Source organism: Giraffa tippelskirchi, chromosome 6, assembly GCF_054371585.1.
Source record: "Giraffa tippelskirchi isolate mGirTip1 chromosome 6, T2T-mGirTip1v1.2.pri, whole genome shotgun sequence".
NCBI lineage: Eukaryota > Metazoa > Chordata > Mammalia > Artiodactyla > Giraffidae > Giraffa > Giraffa tippelskirchi.
In genome coordinates, this window is record NC_137280.1 from 71,043,069 (window position 1) to 71,066,179 (window position 23,111).

General features: G+C 39.5%; 1 long non-coding RNA gene across 1 annotated transcript in view; it reads right to left on the minus strand.

The window, feature by feature from the left end:
* Positions 1-16,193: 16,193 nt before the first annotated feature.
* Positions 16,194-23,111, minus strand: part of LOC145508937 (uncharacterized) — a 34,124-nt gene continuing 27,206 nt past the window's right edge. The window contains exon 3 of the long non-coding RNA XR_014055700.1: positions 16,194-17,697. This is a non-coding gene — a long non-coding RNA (uncharacterized LOC145508937). The remainder of the gene's footprint in view (positions 17,698-23,111) is intronic.

Below are 23,111 nucleotides of genomic sequence, written 5' to 3' on the forward strand. Positions count from 1 at the left end.
TACTCATTTGGTTTCACTATTATATCCTGGCAGATAAAATAATTTCTGATATATAGTAGCTGATTCATCAATATTCATTTAATGAGCTAATGATTTGGGCTTTCTACAAATCCTTTATTGACTCCTAAATATCTACATCTGTGACATCTACAATTACATTTTGCAATCTGTTTATATTCATACTGTATTCATCACATAATCAGAATATCTGACAATCACTAGACATAAAGTTTTATTATGTGAACAATGATAGAAACCCAGTGTTAAATGGAGAGGGATATTTGAGTGGGGATTAATATAATTCATCAAGTCAGTAGAGTATTTTCTTTTTTCACTAGGCAACCTCAAGCGCCACCTCACAATATGAGTACTTAGCTAATGAGTGGCCCTGTGTTAGTAACACAACTCAGCAATATGTTAAAAAGCAGTAAAAGACCAATCCTAAATAAAACCATTCTAGTTCCAAAAATGCAAGGAATATTTCACATTAGAAAATATACAAATATATTTCATCTCCTTAAAATATTATTAATGAAAACCAAAATAGTCTCATCTAAGTAGACAATGAAAACACATACTTGAGTAAATGAAGAAATCTAGTTAGTTCAAGGATGATAAGAATCGATATTGTAAAGACCTTCTTCCTCCTTAAATTGATTTCTACATCCAAAGCAATCCTAATCAAATCCCAAAAGGGTTTTTCATGGCATTTGATGAAGCGTTCTAACACTCATATGGAAGGGAAAATGTGTAAGAATAGCAGAGCCTATCAAGAGGTACAAAGTTCCAGTTATAAACTAAATAAAATCGAGGATGTAGTGAAGAGCATGGTGACTATAGTCAATAATAGTACACTGCAGATTTGAAAGCTGCTAAGAAAGTAAATCTGAAAAATTCTCATCACAAGAAAAAAACATTTGCAACTCTGTAAGATGACAGATGTTAACTAGATTCATTGTAGAGATCATTTTGTAAGTTATGCAAACATCGAGTCATTATATTGTGCACCTGAAACTAACATAATGTTGTATGTCAATTATACTTCAATAAAACAGAATAATCTAGCTAATATTTCAATAGAAATGTTGCTGTTTGATCAGAAATAAGTTATTTTAAAGTTTAAGTAATTAAAAGATAGTGATGTATGTGTAAACTACATACAGACTGGTCATTAGAACAGATAAGTGATTGCATTTGGAAATTCAGTTAATGGTTGACATTGAAGAGGGAGACATCTGTTACACAGCCCTAATGGGTGAGTCCCTATTGAGGGTTGTGTGAATGGCGCCCCCTAGTGAGGGAGACCGTGCATTATCTGCAGGGTCCTGCAAGAAAATTCTTTGGAAAGGAGTAAACTAGTTCTTAGGCTTCCCTCATATCTCAGTGGGTAAAGAATCTGCCTGCAATGCAGCAGACTCGGGTTCGATTCCTGGGTCAGGAAGATCCCCTGGAGAAGAAGATGGCAACCCACTCTAGTATTCTTGCCTGGAGAATCCCATGGACAGAGGAGCTTGGTGGGCTACAGTCCATGGGGTCTCAAGAGTCAAACACAACTTAGCGACTAAACCACCACCAGCACCACCAAACTAGTTCTTTACATGGCTTAGGATCATTAAGTCATACATTTGAAGAACAAATAAAATTGATCAACACTTCATACATTTAGACAAATAAATAAGTGATTTAAGAAGACAATCTTAAAAAAGAATTTCAAAAAGTTTAAAAGAAATTATGTGAGAAGATGATTATATTGTTTGTATAAAGAAATTGTTTCTAAAAAGCCACAGGAAGCAGAATCAATACAGGAAAAAAAAATTCGACTGAGTCAAACTTCACTTCTGTGAAAAACTATCTCATAAACCACACAGAAAGATAAGCAAAGCGCTGAGAAAAATATATGCTGCAATATATCAAATTGCCCAAGTTATGTACAGAACCTCTTCAAATAAATCTGAAAATAATATAACTTTTAAAAGTTTCACAATTTAAACATTCTTACAAAGAAAAGAAAATACAAATTATAAATAAAAATTAAAAGGTTATTTAACCTAACTACTAATTAGGAAAATTATGAGGTATTTTTTTTTTTTTTTACAAAATAGATTTGTCTATTCTTTTTAAATTGAATTATATATGTTGTTAGCAAATTGATGGAATTGATATATATGTATTATTGGCAAATGCTGCTGGGATTGAAATTTGATAAAGTAACATTTTATACTTCTATTAAGTGTGGAAGATTTTTACAATATAAATGATCATTAATCCATATCATAAAAAATTAGAGAAAATGGACCATAGCTCTGTATACTAACCAGAAAGATTTTCAAATTTTCTGCTACTTGAAAGCAATTTTTTTAAAAAAACATCATATTATATTTATGATTTAAAAATCATATTTAAAAAATCATATTGTCAATTAAAATGTAGTGTATAAATCCATGAAGTAAATATATAACTGTTTACATATTTATATAATTTATATATATATAAAATGAAGATAGAGATGGTAAAATATAAATTATATAAAATAAAATCTCCATCCTTCCTTAGTAGGTGAAGGTGTGCAAGAGAAGAGGAGCATTCATTTTATCTAAATCATATAAAAGTCTTTTTATGAGAAATTATTCCCAAGCAACTTCTATACTTTGCAATATACAAAAATTTAAAATAATATGAATTGAATTATGCAAATACTGTGTGAAATACCTTTTAAATTAATTTAATTTACTTAGTTATTTCAGATCTGGATATTTTTCTTGCTTTCCTCAGTGAATCATGTTTTTAATCAATTTAGTTATTCACTAATATTTTCTCTACCTTTCACGAGGCTGGGGCTTCCCTGGTGGCTCAGACGGTAAAGAATCTGCCTGCAATGCAGGAGACCTGGGTTCGATCTCACCTGGATTTGATCCCTGGGTTGGGAAGATCCCCTGGAGAAGGTAGTGGCAACCAATTCCAGAGGAGCCTAGTGGGCTACAGTCCATGGAGTAGCAAAGAGTCGGACACGACTGAGAGACTAACACTTCACTAGGTTGAGTTTAAAAGCAGACATCACTTTGCCAACAAAGGTCTGTCTAGTCAAGGCTATGGTTTTTTCAGTAGTCATGTATGGAAGTGAGAGTTGGACTCTAAAGAAAGCTGAGCACCGAAGAATTGATGCTTTTGAACTGTGGTGTTGGAGAAGACTCTTGAGAGTCCCTTGGACTGGAAGGAGATCCAACCAGTCCATCCTAAAAGAGATCAGTCCTGAGTGTTCATTGAAAGGACTGATGTTGAAGCTGAAACTCCAATACTTTGGCCACCTGATGTGAAGAGCTGACTCATTTGAAAAGACCCTGATGCTGGGAAAGATTGAAGGTGGGAGGAGAAGGGGATGACAGAGGATGAGATGGTTGGGTGGCAACACTGACTCAATGGACATGAGTTTGGGTAAACTCCGGGAGTTAGTGATGGACAGGTAGGCCTGGTGTGCTGCGGTCCATGGGGTCGCAAAGAGTTGGACACAACTGAGTGACTTAACTGAACTGAGGCTGAGTTTGCTCAAGTGCAGACAGGGAACCAATATGGCCTCTGAGCTGGTGTTTCTATTTCATCTGGAAGTGGGGACATGTCTCTGTCTCTCCTCCCAGGAGTGTCCTAATGATGGTCGCTCCACTGTCATGGGTTTGTACAGTGAATCATCCCATCTCGTGCTAAGAAGAAGACTTATGAATTAAGTAGCTACTAAAAGAATTTTGTTCTTTATCTTATAAATTTGACTCAAGCTCTTCTGCATTATGTATATTTTGTATTTAAAGGAAAATGCACATTTACTGTTTACAGTGAGTATCATCATCGAGTATCTCACACACCATCTTCAAATACCTCTGAAACTCCTAACATCTACATATTATGTGGTTCTTGACGTGAAATAAAATATTAACATATTATATTTTATGCTGTAAATAGCTGATGTTGTTATCTTATGCATTTTAAGTGATATAAACCTTCAAATTATGGCTGTTCTTCAGATCAAGCCGTACCTTTTTTCCTACTCAAATTTGTGAAGATTTCAAAGGGGAGGAAAACAAAATACAACGTGTGATAAAAGGTTTGTGTTTACTGAAATATTAATGTTCTGTGGCAGATATGTGTGGAGCTGGCTGCTGAGTTCTTGAAACTTGAAGGTGCTTTGTGAATCTTGTCCAAATCACTCCACAATTTAATATCACGTTTTCTTTCTGGAGCCTCCTGCCTCAGTCACAAAACTTCGGACAACACACATATTTTCTAGGACAAGGAGGCTGTCTGAAACACGTATTTTCTCTCAGATCAGATATACAATCTGTCAACAGTGTGTTATCCTGCCTGATGTTATGCATTTAATATTTGGCATATAGTATGGGGCAATAAAAGAGGAGAGGCTGAAGCCACCAAACCCAGACAGGAGAGAGGGAATATGAATGGTATTTTCACAAAATTCTAATTAAACTTCAGGAGCCAGGGAAAATCACTTGTGAACTCTATTAAAGCAAGTTTTCAATAATTTCAATAATTTCTAAAGATCGAATGGAAAGATATATTGTCACAGGACTTGCTACACAGTCATTTACACACCCCACACATCTGCATATCTCCACCCAGCAACACATACTCACAAACACATGGATACACACAGACATCAACCCCCACTGCCACCTGAAATACCACAAATAATCCCACCCATAGACAGACACACAGACACATGTTCTCTCTTTACTCACCACTGTGGCACTGTGATTTATATTTATATTATAATAAATATAAATATATCTGATCACACGGACCACAGCCTTGTCTACCTCAATGAAATTAAGCCATGCCATGTGGGGCCACCCAAGACGGATGGGTCATGGTGGAGAGGTCTGACAGATTGTGGTCCACTGGAGAAGGGCATGGCAAACCACTTCAGTATTCTTGCCTTGAGAACCCCATGAACAGTATGAAAAGGCAAAAAGATAGGACACTGAACGATGAACTTCCCAGGTCAGTAGGTGCCCAATATACTAATGAAGATCATTGGAGAAATAACTCCAGAAAGAATGATGGGATGGAGCCAAAGCAAAAACAATACCCAACTGTGGATGTGACTGGTGATAGATGCAAAGTCCGATGCTGTAAAGAGCAATATTGCATAGGAACCTGGAATGTTAGGTCCATGAATCAAGGCAAATTGGAAGTGGTCAAACAGGAGATGGCAAGCGTGAACATCAACATTCTAGGAATCAGCGAACTAAGATGGACTGGAATGGGTGAATTTAACTCAGATGACCATTATATCTACTACTGTGGGCAACAATCCCTTAGAAGAAATGGAGTAGCCATCATGGTCAACAAGAGTCCAAAATGCAGTACTTGGATGCAATCTCAAAAACAATAGAATGATCTCTGTTCGTTTCCAAGGCAAACCGTTCAATATCACGGTAATCCAAGTCTATGCTCCGACCAGTAACGCCGAAGAAGCTGAAGTTGAACGATTCTATGAAGACCTACAAGACCTTCTAGAAATCACACCCAAAAAAGATGTCCTTTTCATTATAGGGGACTGGAATGCAAAAGTAGGAAGTCAAGAAACACCTGGCATAACAGGCAAGTTTGGCCTTGGAGTACAGAATGAAGCAGGGCAAAGACTAATAGAGTTTTGCCACGAGAACGCACTGGTCATAGCAAACACCCTCTTTCGACAACACAAGAGAAGACTCTACATGTGGACATCACCAGATGGTCAAAACCGAAATCAGATCGATTATATTCTTTGCAGCCAAAGATGGAGAAGCTCTATACAGTCAGCAAAAACAAGACCGGGAGCAGACTGTGGCGCGGATCAAGAACTGCTTATTGCCAAATTCAGACTTAAATTGAAGAAAGTAGGGAAAACCACTAGACCATTCAGGTATGACCTAGATCAAATCCCTTATGAGTGTACAGTGGAAGTGACAAATAGATTTAAGGGACTAGACCTGATAGACAGAGTGCCTGATGAACTGTGGACAGAGGTTTGTGACATTGTACAGGAGACAAGGATAAAGAAAATCCCCATGGAAAAGAAATGCAAAAAAGCAAAATGGCTGTCTGAGGAGGCCTTACAGATAGCTGGGAAGAGAAGAGAAGCAAAAAGCAAAGGAGGAAAGGAAAGATATTGCCATCTGAATGCAGAGTTCCAAAGAATAGCAAGGAGAGATAAGAAAGCCTTCCTTAGCGATCAGTGCAAAGAAATAGAGGAAAACAACAGATTGGGAAAGACTAGAGATCTCTTCAAGAAAATTAGAGATACCAAAGGAACATTTCATGCAAAGATAGGCTCGATAAAGGACAGAAATGGTATGGACCTAACAGAAGCAGAAGATATTAAGAAGAGGTGGCAAGAATACATAGAAGAACTGTACAAAAAAGATCTTCACGACACAGATAATCACGATGGTGTGATCACTCACTTAGAGCCAGACATCCTGGAATGTGAAGTCAAGTGGGCCTTACAAAGCATCACTACGAACAAAGCTAGTGGAGGTGATGGAATTCCAGTTGAGCTATTTCAAACCCTCAAAGGTGATGCTGTGAAAGTGCTGCACTCATTATGCCAGCAAATTTGGAAAACTCAGCAGTGGCCACAGGACTGGAAAAGGTCAGTCTTCGTTCCAATCCCAAAGAAAGGCAATGCCAAAGAATGCTCAAACTACTGCACAATTGCACTCATCTCACATGCTAGTAAAGTAATGCTCAAAATTCTCCAAGCCAGGCTTCAGCAATATGTGAACCGTGAACTTCCAGATGTTCAAGTGGTTTTAGAAAAGGCAGAGGAATCAGAGATCAAATTGCCAATATCCGCTGGATCATCAAAAAAGCAAGAGAGTTCCAGAAAAACATCTATTTCTGCTTTATTGACTATGCCAAAGCCTTTGACTGTGTGGGTCACAAGAAACTGTGGAAAATTCTGAAAGAGATGGGAATACCAGACCATCTGACCTGTCTCTTGAGAAACCTGTATGCAGGTCAGGAAGCAACAGTTAGAACTGGACATGGAACAACAGACTGGTTCCAAAGAGGAAAAGGAGTACGTCAAGGCTGTATATTGTCACCCTGCTTATTTAACTTCTATGCAGAGTACATCATGAGAAACGCTGGGCTGGAAGAAACACAAACTGGAATCAAGATTGCCGGGAGAAATATCAATAACCTCAGATATGCGGATGACACCACCCTTATGGCAGAAAGTGAAGAAGAACTAAAGAGCCTCTTGATGAAGGTGAAAGAGGAGAGTGAAAAAGTTGGCTTAAAGCTCAACGTTCAGAAAACTAAGATCATGGCATCTGGTCCCATCACTTCATGGGAAATAGATGGGGAAACAGTGGAAACAGTGTCAGGCTTTATTTTTTTGGGCTCCAGAATCACTGCTGATGGTGATTGCAGCCATGAAATTAAAAGACGCTTACTCCTTGGAAGGAAGGTTATGGCCAACCTAGATAGCATATTTAAAAGCAGAGACATTACTTTGCCAACAAAAGTCCGTCTAGTCAAGGCTATGGTTTTTCCAGTGGTCATGTATGGATGTGAGAGTTGGACGGTGAAGAAAGCTGAGCACCGAAGAATTGATACTTTTGAACTGTAGTGTTGGAGAAGATTCTTGAGAGTCCCTTGGGCTGCAAGGAGATCCAACCAGTCCATCCTAAAGGAGATCAATCCTGGGTATTCATTGGAAGGACTGAAGTTGAAGCTGAAACTCCAATACTTTGGCCACCTCATGCGAAGGGTTGACTCATTGGAAAAGACCCTAATGCTGGGAAGGATTGGGGGCGGGAGGAGAAGGGGACCACAGAGGGATGAGATGATTGGATGTTATCACCGACTCGTTGGACATGGGTTTGGGTAAACTCCAGGAGTTGGTGATGGACAGTGAGGCCTGGCGTGCTGCGATTCATGGGGTCGCAAAGGGTCGGACACGACTGAGCGACTGAACTGAACTGAAGCTTAGATGAGGGCTCACTGCCTGGAGAACCAACCCTGTGATGAGAGGATTGGAATTTTCAGTCCTACACCCTGACCTCTGGGTGGGGAAGAGGACCTGGAGGTGAAATCAGTCCCCGATGGTCAATGATGTAATGAATCATGCCTATGTGATGAAACCTGAACCAAAAAACCAGAAGAACTGGGTTCCGAGCGGTTCTAGGTTGGTGAACACGTCGGGGTGCTGGAAGAGCGAAGCGCCTGGAGAGGGCGCAGGAGCCTCCTGCCCTACTTCCGCGTCCTGCGCCTCTGGCTGTTCCTGAGTTCTATTATAATAAACTAGTGATATAGGGAGTAAAATGTTTTTCGGAGTTCTGTGAGCCACTCCAGCCAATTAACTGAACCCAAGGGGGGTTGAGAACCTCTGATTCCGTCAGGGGTACAGGCAGCAACCTTAGGCTTGCGGCTGAAGTCTGAAGGGGGCGAGTGGGGAGGGGTCGGTCTTGAGCTCTTTGCCGTGGAATCTGATGATCTCTCTGGGTAGAGCCAGTCACAGTGGAGGAGGTGATACTAAGCTGGTGTAGGCCACCCAGCTGGTGTTGCAGAGGATCGCTCCTTGTTGATGGGGGAGCCACCACCCCCATTCTGGAATTGGGTCCAGGGACCCTCAAATAAAATAACCACCAACACTTATGCATATATTCACAGACCCATCAGTGTACATACAGGCAAGCAAACACATACACAACTCGTTGTTTTCAATCCAATGTGACCTTCCAGCAAAAGCATTTCTGAAGTAAAACCACTATCTGGCCGAAGTTAGTCGCATCAAGGAGAAGATAGTAATGTTATCCTGGCAAGGATAATGATCAGAATTTAAATAAAATAAAATAAATTAAGTAAAACAGACACTTCTCTTGCTTTCAGCTTTTCCTAGATCCTATTCAGCCCCCCACCCAATCCATGCCCTCTGGATTTATAGGTGATGCAGGGCACCCCCACCAGGCTGTCCTCACTCCACCCTGTCTGTTTTCTCCACCCTTGTAAGAAATGAGGGCATTCTGAGTCTTGAGCTGTGACTGTTCAGCCTCCTCAACTCTCACCTTGACTCAAAATTTAAGCTCCTGGGACTTCATTGTTTTTGTGGCACTCTTAAAATTTTACCCCTTCCCTCCACCCTTGGAATTTGCTGTTCTGGATAGAATTGCCAAATAAAACATAAGCCACACATCTAAATTTGAATTTTAGATAATGAATTAATTAAAAGTATGAACCCAGAAATCGATGGGGCATAGATTTTCTAAAAAAATTGCTTTTTATATAAAATTCAAATTTAGCTAGGCAGGCTATATTTTTCAAATGTTCTTATATCCTTTTTTAAAAAATCAAAGTATAATTAATTTACAATATTGTGTTAGTTTCATATGTAAAATATTGAGACTCAGTATTTTTGCAGATTATATTTCTTTACAGATAATGGATATAAGTCAGCTGTGCTATACAGCGTATCTTCTCCTTGTTTACTTTTATGTTTCAAATACAGTAGTTTGTATCTATTAACCCCATACCCCTAACTTGTCCCTCCCCTCTTCCCACTCCCCTTTGGTAATCACAAGCTTGTTTTCTATATCTGTGAGTCCGTTTCTGTTTTGCATACTCATTCATTTGTATCATTTTTAGATTCTACATATCAGTGATATCATATAATATTTGTCTTTCTCTGTGTGACTTATTCCACTAAGTCTAATATTCTCTGGGGGCTTGTCTCATTGGCTCAGTGGTTAAGAACCCACCTGCCAATGCAGGAGATGCAGAAGATGCAGGTTCAATCCATAGATCGGGAAGATCTCCTGGAGAAGGAAATGGCAATCTACTCCATTTTCTTCTTGCCTGGGAAATCTCATGGACAGAAGAGTCTGGTGGGGTATAGTCCACGAGGTTGCAAAAGAGTTGGACACAACTTAGCAACTAAGCAACAATATTCTCTAGGTCCATTCATATTTTGCAAATGGCAATATTTCGCTTATATTTTAAGGCTGAGTAGTATCCTTTTGCATATATAGACTACATATTCTTAATCTAATCATCTATTGGGGAGTATGTGGGTTGCTTTCATTTCTTGGCTATTGTAAATAGTGCTGCTATGAACACTGGAGTACACTATCTTTTTGAATTAGTGTTTTCATTTTTTTTTCTGGATATCTACCCAGGACTGGAATTGCTGTATCATATGGTAGTTCTATTTTTAGTTTTTAAGGTATCTCTATACTGTTTTTTCATCAGAGAAGGCAATGGCACCCCACTCCAGTACTCTTGCCTGGAAAATCCCATGGACAGAGGAGCCTGGTAGGCTGCAGTCCATGGGGTCGCTAAGAGTTGGACATGACTGAGCAACTTCACTTTCACTTTTCACTTTCATGCATTGGAGAAGGAAATGGCAGCCCACTCCAGTATTCTTGCCTGGAGAATCCCAGGGACGGGGCAGCCTGGTGGGCTACCGTCTATGGGGTCACACAGAGTCGGACACGACTGAAGTGACTTAGCAGCAGCAGCATACTGTTTTTCATAGTGGCTGCACTAATTTACACTCCCACCAATAGTGTACAAGGGTTCTCATTTCTCCACACTCTCCAGTATGTGTTATTTGTAGACCTTTTGATGCTAGCCATTCTGACAGTTGTGAGGTGATGATATGCAATTGTGAGATATGCAATTTTTGTGAGATAGTTGTGAGACAGTTGTGAGATATGCAAATCAAAATCATTTTGATTTCGATTCCCATATTTCTAATAATTAGTGATATTGAGCATCTTTTCATATGCCTATTAGCCATCTGTATGTCTTCCTTGGAAAAATATATGTTCAAGTCTTGGCAGACTACACTTGTAATTGCCACACTCATAACTCTAATTCTGAATGAGAAGCAGGATAAAAGAGAAAATGGCAAAATTTGTCTTTAATTATAATTTTTTTAAATTAAAATTAAATAGAAACATGCAAAAACAGTCAGAGGGGAAACATTTCTTCTTCTCTGGGGGTGACCTACAAGGAAGTGGGCAGAGACAGACCTACATAGGAAAAAGCCTAGAAGGTCTTGTTTTCCTATCGTAAATTGGGGAAAAACAAATTATGTTCCCTGGTTGCTCAGCTGGTAAAGAATCTGCCTGCAATGCAGGAGGCTTTGGTTTGATGCCTGAGTTGGGAAGATCCCCTGGAGAAGGTAAAGGCTGTCCACTCCAGTATTCTGGCCTGGAGAATTCCATGGACTGTATAGTTAGTCCAAGGGGTCGCAAAGAGTCGGACACAACTGAGCGACTTTCACTTTCACTTTTCTAAAGACGTTACAAACTCCTCTGAATTAAGGTTCTTTATTTTTAGTTGAAAAGAGTCTGTGTTATTTTCCTATATAACCAAATGATCTCAGACACAGAAAGGATTCTAAGAATCTCAGCTGGGTGAGGGGATAGTTCGAATTTGGTCCTTCAGTAACTGAATGAGATGTCACAAGACAGTATACAGCACAGGTGGAACAAGATTCAATAAAAATAGATGTCTTGGCAAAGAATCAATCTAAAAAGAGTTACAGATTAAATATCAATAATTTCTTATCATCATAAGGAACACTAGATGAACATGTGCTAATGTTATTGGTCCCACACTCAGGCATGCAATCATTTTATTCTTTTGGTATCCTTCTATATAATGAGAGGATTACATTTGTTGATATTTTTCACCTCTAAGTAGAGCATTCCATAAGACACATGTAACCTATAGTTGAATGGATCAAGTGCCAAAGGTGTTTACAATGAGGGGCAGATAGGATTTAGGCAAGTCAGTTGTTGGCTCCACTCCTATAACTCAAGTCCATAATAGAGTATACTGCCCTGTGGATCTCCATGTAGCTGGCGAGGATGGATGTTGGTGTCCCTGCGTACCAGGGCACCATACACTATAACCCTTCTGCCTTGAGACTGTATTACCCAGCATGCTCTGGCTGCACGTAAGATAATAACTGAATCAGTGTGGCTTAAAATAACGTGGGTTATTTTAAGAGATAACAGTGAGCTCAGAAATTTGGTTCATGACTCAAATGAGTCGTAAAATTTCCAGTCTTTTCTGACTAAAAAAAAAAAAAAATCTGCCTCTTTAATCTATTGGCAATGTCTCAACAGATTGTAAGACATGATGGTAAAGTGGCTATGACAGCTCCAGGGATTAGGGCCTCATAAAGCAATGTTTGTCATGGCAAACTAGGAGCATGGTCACCATGGCACCACTCTTAGTTAGGAAGGGATGCCTTGCCCACTCTACTTCTGTTCCCAGGAGAACCGTCTTATGTCTCATTGACTAGTAATGAATACCTCCCAAATTAAGAATGAATAAAAAATTAGGATAAAAGTATTTTGCAAGTCCTAATGAAAGAATGGATATAGCCAATAATTATCAATGACTGCAGACATCACCATAAAAGAGGCAATCAGACCTAGTGTACCTTCTGCTGGATGAAAGTCTTGCTCAAAGGGTTAAAACTGACCAAGTCCTTAGATGTAATTACTGATTTTCAGAAAATACAGAGAGGCGTCCCAGGTGGCTCGGTGGTAGAGTCTGCCTGTTGATGCAGGGGATGTGGATTTAATCCCTGGATCAGAAAGATCCCCTGGAGGAGGAAATAGCAACCCACTCCAGTATTCTTGCCTGGAGAATCCCCATGGACAGAGGAGCCTGGCGGGCTACAGTCCATGGGGTCACAAAAGAGTCAGACACGACTGAGGTGGCTTAGCACGCATGCACACATGCTATGTAACAGGTAAAAACAATGTATGTACATTATCTGAATCCTAATTAAAGCAACCAACCCTTAAGATAAAGAAAATTATTATCCATTTTAGACTCTATTTTAGGTGGTCATTTCTGTCAGCAAAAAATGAGGTGCCCCTCAGTGTTTGCCCAGGGTTAACAAGCGATCTGACTGAAATGGCCAGAAAATGCTCATGTTGCCGCACAGTAGGAAAAGTTATTTCCAAACAGACATATTTTAAGGTTTATGATATTTTCACATTCACTTTGTTTATTTGCTTCCTGCCTTCCCCTTCCCACTGGGAGTACGTTCAGAAGAGCCAACTGTTACAGAAGTATTTTTGGTCCAGTGCTATTCAAGGAAGTGTTCAGAATCTCCTGGGAGAGTCTGTTCTCAGGAGGCAGGCTGCGGGAACCTTGTGGGGCTCAAAAACGCAAGATGCAGTAACACACTGTAACTTTAGGAACTTATTGACAACCCATGTTGTCTGAGCTGAGATATTTTTCTAAGTAACAAAGAGATGACCCAGATAGCATTTTACATGATATAAAGGCTTTTTATATATATTTCTTTCATGTGAACTCCCAACCACTACATAACAGAGGTGGTTGGTGGAAGGAGGAAGTTGTACCTTGTTGAATGCTTTCTAGGTGCTAGACACCTTGTTAAAAGTTAGTTCCTTAATTTATAAACAACCCTGGCCAGTAGATTTTTCTTTGTCACTTAACAGATATGAGAAATTGAAATTATTAGAGATGATGCAAAAAGACCAACGTCTCACGATAATTAAGTGGTTGACTTCAAATGATACCATGTGATGTAGAGAGGATGAGTTTGGGTAGTGCCTACATTATTTTATGATGACTCGAGTGGTATCAACTACATTTCTTGAAAGGAAAAGATAAAAATCAAAACGTTACAGGCTGTGCAGTTCCCATGGGAATACTTGTCTGGAATCCAACTCTTCTTTTGCCTATTCTGTATACCTTCTATATCTTGCCTGTTCTACATATGCCACAGCTGCTTCTCAAGAATCTATCTGCTCACGATCTGTCATCCCCTCAGATTTTGCTGCGGGCCATGGGGGAAGCAGAAGTAGCATGAGTCATGTCTGCAACATCAAAACACACCTGTAACAAAGGTGCTTAACCCCAAGAACAGTGTAATCTAACTGAAACGCAAAGGTGCAGATAGAGCTCACTACTGCATCAGGAGCCAACAACACAAGAAATTTAGGAGGAATGAACTTAGTGGATAGTGAGAGGAAGGAGCAAAAGACAGTGTTCCTTCCAATAATCAGAGGTAAATTCTATAGTGTCTCCCATTGCCAGGTGCCTGTGCACTGTGAGGAAGTCCACTAGCCTTGTTGAGGCTTGATTTCTTTGCTGCAAGATGTGGATGATTACACCTACTGAGCAAGGCTTTATGTGTGCTCTACCCTTTTGTCTCTACCCTTTGTATTCCATAAATCTATCTGCACTATCTTATTTCTCTTAGCAAACTGAGAGCTACGTGGGGACACGTGCTGCATCATGACCATCACTGTTGGAGTCTTGCTTCTAATTAGCTCAAACACAGACATGCCAATGATTCAAATAGTTACGCAATGGCAGACAGAATTACCACCTACTTTTGCATATCACTAGAACTTTCTAGGTTTTTTTTTTTCTTTTTCCTGTATAAAATAGGGATAACAGTAATACAATAAATATGGAAATATGTTAACTGCAAATGGCATAACAGTGTTAGGGGATGTTAATTACTAAGCAAGTTATTTTTATATATAAACTGTTTTCTTGAAAGTGCAACACAGAAACTACATTAGTAGAGTGTCTCTTTTAAAATGTGCCCTTCACGTATCAATTACACCTACTGGATTCAAAATATATCCATAGAGCTACTCATGCAGACTCTAAATGCACCAGTTACCTGAATCAGAATTATTCGTTTCTCCTTACCACGTGTTCTAAGAAATCCCAGCCATGAAATCAGAGTCTGGGGATTAGCCATGCCTGGATGTTAAGAAACTAAGGATGCTGGGAGGGATACAGCGTGTTTCACATACATATCTGCACACATAAGCATGCTCTGGTCATGCTGTCTTAAAAATAGATTTACTCAATGCAAGGTGTACAGTTGAGCTTTGTGTAGGTTGATTTCTAAAATAGCACATTTTGTGAGAGTAACAGTAGCTGCGGGCCATGGCACATTGATCCCTATTGAGTTGAAAAATGCTACAAATAAAAATATTGCTAATAAATATAGCAAAAATGTTTGCAATGTGATACACAAATGGCTAGCATATCTACTATAAATAATTCAAAGTCATTACTTCTCAAGTAAATGAAAATTAAAGCCATGAGTTGATACTATTAGATGCATTTTTTTTTTAATGATTATACTGAATGCTAGCGAAGGACATGGAACAACTGAACCAGAATTCTCAAATACTGTGAAGACCTGTTTAAAATAGTGCTTGGAAATAAATTGACAGTTGATTATCACTTAAATAAACACTGCGACTCTTAATTTTATGTGTCAAACTGTCTAGGTCATGGTTCCCAGATAGTTTTCAAACATTATTCTAAGTATTCTGTGAAGGTGTTCTTAAGATGAGATTAATCAATAGTAAGTAGATTCATTTTCTAATTTCTCTTTTGATTTTTCCTTTGATCCATGGATTATTTATAAGAGTATGTAAGTTCCGAATATTTGGAATGTTTCTGGAGATTTTTTTCTTATTGATTTCTAATTTATTTCAGTTGTGGTCAGAGAAATGCTTCATTAGTTTCAATCAGTTTAAATTTATTAAGACTTGTTTTATAACTGAGAATGTGGGGTTTCTTGTTAAATGTTTTGATTACTCTTATTTACCTTGTGTAGTTTCTGTATGCCCCAGTTCTTTGGGGTGATGTGGTGAAGGCAAGTGTCATCCTATATGTACAGAGTGGTTGATACTACAGGAAAAAGCCTCAAACTTATGAAACTTGGAGCTTTTACAGGAGCTGTGATAGCTCAATTGGTAAATCATCTGCCAGCAATGCAGGAGACCCTGGTTCGATTCCTGGATCAGGCAGATCCCCTGGAGAAGGAAATGGGAACCCACTCCAGTATTCTTGCCTGGAGAATCCCATGGACAGAGGAGCCTGGAGGGCTACAGTCCAGAGGATCTCAAGAGTCAGACATGACTTAGTGACTAAACCACCACCACATATGTACCCTTCCTCACATCTAGAGAAAAGGAAAAACTTTGCCCTTAATGTAAATAATTCCTCTCTGGAGAAAGTAGAGGAAGGTCCCTACTTCAGAATGCAAGTGTTTAGCTCTGAGGGATATAAGAAAAATTTCATTACCTTTGGGTTGAGAGTAAATGTTTATACTAAAAAGGAGACATATGGGTCCAGATCTATCACCCTTGCAATGAAGATAAAATAGTTTTGGGGAGAGAGGGAATCGTTTTCTATTCTCATAGCATCCAAGAAAGACATAATCACCCAAAAAATAAAAATAGCTGCATTGCTTTGTTTATTTATTTTTTGTCATGTTGGTGAGGAGAGCGCAATTTTTTGAAGAATGTTGTAGTTGTGTTCTCAGCAACCTAGTAGGAAGTGTCACTTTCTGAACTCAGTGACGATAAGATTCCCCAGGGGTCAAATGGTGGCCCCCTAACAGCAAAAGAGGGCTTCCCGGATGGCTCAGATGGTAAAGAATCTGCATGCGATGCAGGAGACCCAGTTTTGATCCCTGGGTCGGGAAGATTCCCTAGGGAAGGGAATAGCTATCCACTCCAGTATTCTTGCCTGGAGAATTACACGGACAGAGGAGCCTGGTGGGCTACAGTTCATGGGGTTGAAAGAGTTGAAGACGACTGAGCGACTAAGCACACAACAGCAAGAGAAGGGTGGAAATCATCACTATGATGGGCAGGGGTGACATGACATGGCGATTACCAATGGTTTGACTAGCAGAGGTCTTTGGTATTGACTAATTGATCTTTGTGTCCCTAGACAAAAATTAGTGGGCAGCCAACTAAAGTTGTAATATTTAGGATAAGCTAAAATCTTTAGGACTGGCAATCAAGTTTCTCATTTTTCTCTTCGGAGAGATGACCAGAAGTGTGGATATACACTGATTCATAGTTAGTGACTAATATTTTGGCTTAATGTCAATGACTTGGAAAGAATAAAATTGTAAAATATGCCTATGAATGCTTCCCATAGAAAAATCTCAGAAGAGAAAAATTTTCATCATCATTGAGCAAATGACAAAATTTTCCTCATCATTGAGCAAATCAATCCATCTTGTGGATGTCAATCAACCTCTTTCCCAATCACGTGTGTTCTTTCACAATGGGTTTATGGACCAAATGGAATTGACAACGGTGGTGGAAGACATGCATGGGCTCCGCTACACAGCTTCCTCTCACCAACGCTCATTTGGCTACGGCCACTGCTGAGGGGCTGCACTGCTAACAGCACAGATGAACATCACTCTCCAGAGGGGTTAGTCGGTCACCTCAGAGTAGATTGATTATATTTGACCACGTCTATTACGGACAGGCAATGGTTTACTCTACTGCTCACTCAGGGCACTGACTGTGCCCCAAATTCTGTGTCAACTCACCTTCTTTACATAATTCTCTATTTATTATCATTGTAGTCCACATAGGATTCTTTATGGCCAAGGAACTCATTTTATAGAATATAAAGTGCAACAATGGCCTTTTGCCCATGTAATTCACTTGTCTTTTGATGTTCCCCATCACCTGAAAGCAGAGGGCCTGAGAGAAAATTGAATGGTTTTTATGGAGGTTCAATTACAGTGCCAGATGAGAGGCAATAACTTACAGGTTGATGCAATGTCCTTAGGATGCACTTGTGCCCTAAATCCACCAGCAATATATGGGGCTACATTTGCCCAGGCCAGGATCCATGGGCCTAAAATCGAAAAGAGAAAATGGGAGTGGATCCTCTCACTACTAACTCTGAAAGTTCATTAGTGATCATTTTCTTCTTATTGCCACAATATTGAAATCTGCTGGTTTGAAGACCTTTGTTCCTAAGAAAAAGAAATGTTCTCATCAGGGAACACAGCAGTAGAAGTCTATTGAACTGGAACAAGAGGGGGTCATTTGGCCACTTAGTGCTTCTCAGGCCAGTAAGCCAAGGAAAGAAGGGAACTGTTGTCCTGGCTGGTCTTAACTACTGGGTTGGCCAAAAAGTATATTTGGGCTTTTCTGTGCCATGTTATGGAAAAATCTAGAAAGATTTTTTGGCCAAGCCAATACACAAAATAAGAATAAGGAAGAGTCTGGTTCCTATCTACGATCATGATAGAGAAGGTTATATCTGGAATGCAAGAAATCTCCTTGGATGTCTCAATATTTTCATCATATTTTCTGATAAAAGTTAGTGGAATTCTATACAGCCCAATACACATAGGCCTGCTAATAGCCCAGAGTCTTTAGAAACAAAGATCTGGAAGCACTAGTTAAGGAACCACTAAATATCAGTTAATGTATGTTTTCTGGGGGCAAAGAAAATATAGAATAGTAGAGATGGAAGGAAATTATAACTGTAAACTGCAAACAGGTGACCAGTTACAGGAATAAGCACCATAGTAGTTATTAGTATTTCTATTTAATTTTAACATGGATACATTTGTGATTATATTAACAAATTGTTTTCCTTTTCCATGCCCTAATTGTGAATATGTTAATCACCATTAACATTATATCTCAATGTTTGCATTAAGTGACATCTAACAGGTAACATAACACCATTTGAAAAGGAATTAACATTACACAAAGATGAATAAAAAGATGTGTGAGATTTGGTATTTTCTTTATTTTTTTTCTCTTTTTAAATTTATTTATTTTAATTGGAGGCTAATACTTTACAATATTGTAGTTGGTTTTGCCATACATTGACATGAATCAGCTGTGGGTGTACATGTGTTCCCCATCATGAGACGTTTAGCAACTTTTTATTTATGGGAGGGATATTAGCATGTGTTGGGTTTCCCTGGTTCCTCAGTTGGTAAGGAATCAGCCTGCAACTCAAGAGACCCTGGTTCAATTCCTGGATTGGGAAGATACACTGGAGAAGAGATAGGCTACCCACTCCAGTATTCTTGGGTTTCCCTGGTTGCTTAGATGATAAAAAAATCCACCTACAATGCAGGAGACCTGGATTCGATCCCTGGGTTGGGAAGATCCCCTGGAGGAGGGCATGGCAACCCACTCCAGTATTCGTGCCTGGAGAATCCCCATGGACAGAGGAGCCTGGAGGCTACAGTCCATGGGGTCACAAAGAGTTGGACACCACGGAGTGAGGGACTAAGCACATTTGCATATGTTAGATGAAAGCACAGAGGGCTTTTAGCGTGGTGAAACAATACTGTACACTATAACAGTGGATGCATTACATTATATTATACGTCAAGATTGATAGAGCGAGGTGGCACAAGGAGTGAGTTCTGAAATAAATATGGACTTTGGTTCATAATAATAATAATAAATATTGGTTCATCAACTTAGTAAATGTACCACACTAAGAAAGAGAATGAAAATAGGGGAAACTTGGCATGGAGAAAGAGAATATACAGAAATTCTGTGTATTTTCTGCTCAATTTTCTTTCTGTAAACGTAAAACTGCTTTAAAAATAAATTCTATTAATTAAAAAAAAAAACACTTCAAAGTTGTGATTTCTTAGAAAAAGTAACCGGCAAGTATCCTTTTCTTTCCCTGCCTACTTCCAGCTAGCCATCCTTCCCCAATTCCACCCTGCTGGTCAGCAGCAACCCCAGAGCACCCCCAGCTGCTCAGCTGTGAATTCGCAGAGGGAGGAGCCACGAAGACCCTTGACCGCCCCTCACCCTATACCTGCCCTTCATGGCTACACCCCAGGGACTGCAGGTGCCCATCATCCCAAAAACGATGGCTCATTCTCCCAAGCAGAACAAAAATGTGCTCAGACTATTTTCTGAGTCTTCTGAGAACTTTCCTTCCCCAGCTTCTCCTGTAGTCGTGTAAGATCTAATCCCTGATATGAAGTTCTTATTCCGTAATATATACACGGCTTCTGCTTCCCTGATTAAACCTTAACTGGACAGGTTTAAAAATAGCCTTTCCATTATATTCTAAAGACTACCCGTGGAAGCAGGGCAATCATGTTTATGGTCACCAAGTAAAATTAAAAGACCATTGTGAAAAAAAGAGAAGAAATTTCTATTGCTTCATTCCCTGGTGATAGGCCTTCAATATTTGTTTCTCATTTGTGGGCCCGTGGATGAAGACTTTATCTGAAATTGCAATGCATATTTAAAGTGATTTGCTATTAAGCGTCTTGCAGCACTGGTAACATACTCTTCTACAGACCACTTAATTTGTATACCTTATCCAGGCACACATTCTGCAAAATAAATAAACAGTAACTCACTCCTCTGCTTGATAAGTGACTAAGCATTGTATATTTTAAGCAAGTTAGACCGCATCTAATTCAAACTGCTTTTAATAGCTTATATGTTTCTCCCAACAGCTGCTCCACACAGTGGAGATAACTCTGAACTAGACCACAAGTGTTTATGTAAAAATTTTGGCACTGGATATATTATCTGACATAATTACACCTTTGACAGATGCAAATGTGAAGCCTAAAACCCTGAACATGTTGTGAAATGTATTCTAATTAACTAATTCCCCGTGTTTCTTGGCCATTGTTAGAGATAACATTTTATGATTAATCAGCCTGATGGGAATGTGTGTGTGTGTGCTTGTATGTGTGTACGTGCATGCATTTGTGTGTTCACATGGCAATGTTTAGGCAATGGTTTATTGTTTAGTCACTAAGCTGTATCTAACTCTTTTGCAATCCCATGGACTGTAGCCCACCAGACTCCTCTGTCCATGGGATTTCCCAGGCAAGAATACTGGAGTGGGTTGCCCTTTGCTTCTCCAGGAGGTCTTCCTGAGCTAGGGATCGAACCCAGGTCTTCTGCATTGCGGGCAGATTCTTTACCACTGAGCCACTGGGGAAGCCTTAGGCAATGGTGCGATATCTGTTAGCTGCCCTTGTAGTTGTCTCCTAGGAGACAGGCAAAACTACAGTTCTACTATCTTCTACCCATCCTGTCCATTTGAATGAGAGCCTGGAGTCACTCTGAAAGAAAACTGGCAATAGAATTCTCAACAGGGTGTGAGAGTTGGACTCTAAAGAAAGCTGAGCACCAAAGAATTGATGCTTTTGAACTGCGGTGTTGGAGAAGACTCTTGAGAGTCCCTTGGACTGCAAGGAGATCCAATCAGTCCATCTTAAAGGACATCAGTCCTGAATATTCATTGCAAGGACTGATGCTGAAGCTGAAACTCCAAAACTTTGGCCACCTGATGTGAAGGACTGGCTCATTGGAAAAGACCCTGATTCTGAGAAAGGTTGAAGGCAGGAGGTGAAGGGGGTGACAGAGGTTGAGATGGTTAGATGGCATCACTGACTCGATGGACATGAGTTTGAGCAAACTCCAGGACTTGGCAATGGACAGGGAAGCCTGGCGTGTTGCAGTCCATGGGGTCACAAAGAGTTGGACATGACTGAATGACTGGACTGAACTGAAAAATTTTCACTGTCCATGAATAAAGCTTGTTCATGTGTGTGTGTTAGATTGTTTTGTTTATTATGCAGCCACATTAATTCATTTACAAATTAGCAGAATTGATGCTTTTGAACTGTGGTGTTGGAGAAGACTCTTGAGAGTCCCTTGGACTGCAAGGAGATCCAATCAATCCATCCTAAAGGAGATCAATCCTGGGTGTTCATTGGAAGGACTGATGTTGAAGCTGAAACTCCAATACTTTGGCCACCTCATGCGAAGAGCTGACTCATTGGAAAAGACCCCAATGCAGGGTTGGATTAGGGGCAGGAGAAGAAGGGGACGACAGAGGATGAGATGGTTGGATGGCATCACTGACTCGACGGACATGGGTTTGGGTAGACTCCGGGAGTTGGTGATGGACAGGGAGGCCTGGCGTGCTGCAATTCATGGGGTCGCAAACAGTCCAACACGACTGAGCGACTGGACTGAACTGAACTGAACGCTACAATGACAGGGTGATTGTGACAGAGACCTTGGTGTATTCACTATCTGTCCCTTTACAGAAAACATTTGCCACCCCCTTGATTAGAGTATTATCTGTTATATTTTGGCATTCAGATAACATTTTCTGATTATTATATCTGGAAAAGGTGCAGTCACTACCAAACTGGATCTCTCTATATGTCCATGAATAATCACTTAATATTCAGTAAATCTCAACTCTTGAACTAAATCTTACAGGAAGAGTTTGGTCCATGCCATAAACCTCATGAAGCCCTGAGGAACAAATAAAATGTAAAAGCAATTGAAATCTAACTTCTAAATTTACATGGTAACTAGGAGTGGTGGGGAGATATTAGGGGACATATGATAGGCTACATGTTTCCAAATATCTTTATAGTTCAATGAAAACATCCAAAGAATTAAGTTTCACAACTGAACTTTTCTCTGGCCTTTTACTTTAAAATTATTATTCATTTAATAATTATTGGGTTAGCCAAAAAGTTTGTTTGGGTTTTCCAAAAAAAACCACACAAAACAGAATGAACTTTTTGACCAACCCAATATTACATAATCATCAGTAAACAGAAACAGAGAGAAAAACCCCAAGTTTTCAAGAACTGTGGACTCCAGTCATCTCATGAACTATCTTAAGAGTCAAGAGAGTAAAGTAGAAAGATGATGGAAATTTGTTCAATGACTTGAACTGATGTATAAACCTACCTGAGGCTCAGTTTTCCTATCTTTTAAATTGATGAATTAAAAATTCTCATGTTTTAAATTGCTGAATTACAATTTTCCTTCCCCTCACACTACTGTTTTGAGGTTTACATGAGAGATTACACTGTCAAGGTCTACACATATCTCCCTGGTATCTAGTACAAAGTAGGCACACAGTGATTAAATAGAGTTTCATGCTTCTGAAAGGAGTTTTGATTGAGGCTCTAATATGCCATAAAAAGCATATGCTGAAGACATGGATTGCTTGGATCCAGCCCCAAAAGTCTTGGATTTATTTCTAGAAGGTAAAGTTCAAGAAGAGTATGATTAAATTCCACAAAAAACAACTCAAAACCTCCAAAACAGATGCAAATGTCATCATGATTAACCCACAGAGCACATTTTAATGCTTTTATAATAAACCAGAATGAGTACATTGCATTCCATTCCACAGAGTGAGCAGTCTGGATATTGCACATTAATGTGAGTTACAGTGTCTGAGAGCTGTTATTTCCAAAGGTATATTAATAATCCCAACTC